The 1,398-nt window shown below is 34.8% G+C and overlaps 1 pseudogene; it reads right to left on the bottom strand.

The window, feature by feature from the left end:
• Window positions 1-1,070: 1,070 nt before the first annotated feature.
• Window positions 1,071-1,164, bottom strand: LOC130018125 (uncharacterized; annotated as a pseudogene).
• Window positions 1,165-1,398: the final 234 nt, after the last annotated feature.

Here is a 1,398-nt window from a genome sequence, read left to right as displayed (position 1 = left end):
ATTTCCTGCTGCAAAGATTCTCAAAATAATCTCTGATGATCCTATGGATTTCTGTACTTTCTATTAGGACACCCCACTTTGCATTTCTGATTCGATTTATTAGAATTCTTTCTCTTTGTTTCTTTGAGAGGCTTCTCATGGTTTATTGATCTTATTTATTTTCTCAATGAATCAGCTTTTTCTTTTATTGGTCTTTTGGATTCTATTTTGGGATTCTAGCTCATTGATGTCTGGTACAAGTTTTATTATTTCCTCCCTCCAGCCTAGTTTGGACTACTTTTGTTGGTCATTTTCCAAAATCTTGAGCTCTAATTTATTCATGTAGGCCCTTTCTTTCTTCCTGATGAATTCTGGCAGAGCTATAATCTTTCCTCTTAACACTGCTTTTTCTGTGTCCCACAAGTTATGGTAGCTTGTGTCCTCATTCTCATTTGTTTCTGGAAACTTTTTATTTCCTCTTTGATATCTTCTCTAAGCCAATGGTTGTTCATTACTTCCCTTAAAGAAAATATTTCCTTGCTGAGCTTCAGTCTGTTTGATCTATGGAGACGTGACAAAAAAGTGTTGAAATCTCCTTCTAGTATTGTGTTGCTATCAATGTTTTTCTATAAGTCAATTAGAAGTTGTTTTTAAGTATTTTGCTGGTCTGTCATTAGGATCATATACATTGAGGAGGGTGAGTTCTTTCTGATGTACATATCCCATGACCACAAAGAAATGACTTTCACTGTCTCTTATAACCTTTAGCCTGAAGTCCATGTGGTCTGATATTAGTATGGCCACTCCAGCTTTGTGGAGGTGATATTTTCTTGAAAACTTGTTTCCCAGACTTTTACCTTTAGCCCATGGGTGCTTTGATTGTTCAGATGTGTTTCCTGCAGGCAGCAGAATGAATGTTGGTTTCAGTTTTCTAATTCATCTTCCCATTCTTTGCCTCTGAATTGGCACATTTAGTCCATTGACATTGAGAGAGATTGTTGTGATTGGGATTTGTGCTCTCTTTATGTAGAATTTTTGTACTTGTTGGGATTGTCTTAGCTTAAAGTAGACCTGTTCATTCTTCTTGCAACAAAAATATGGAATGCTTTACAAGTTTGCATATCATCTCTGTGCAAGGACCATGCTCATCATTTTATCATTTCAATTTTAGTATATGTGTTAAACTTAGTAGGAGTTAATTTTTCCATATTTTTCTCTTCTTATTACTTTGAGTGTTGTCCTTCCTCACTCCTATGGCAGACAATGATTCCTAATCAAGGAATGTATTTCAAAGCAGCATGAATAAATAGATTTAGAAATTTAATGTCCCAGAAAGAAAAATATGGTTTTTACCATATTATCTTTTACCATACCCTAGGCATCAGTTTTACAAAATAATTCTTTTGGAAGATGGGATAT

The sequence above is a fragment of the Sorex fumeus genome, unplaced genomic scaffold, assembly GCF_029834395.1.
Source record: "Sorex fumeus unplaced genomic scaffold, SorFum_2.1 ptg000237l, whole genome shotgun sequence".
NCBI classification, from domain to species: domain Eukaryota; kingdom Metazoa; phylum Chordata; class Mammalia; order Eulipotyphla; family Soricidae; genus Sorex; species Sorex fumeus.
The sequence above is the reverse complement of the archived record's forward strand: the minus strand, read 5'-3'. Positions and strand labels throughout refer to the sequence as shown.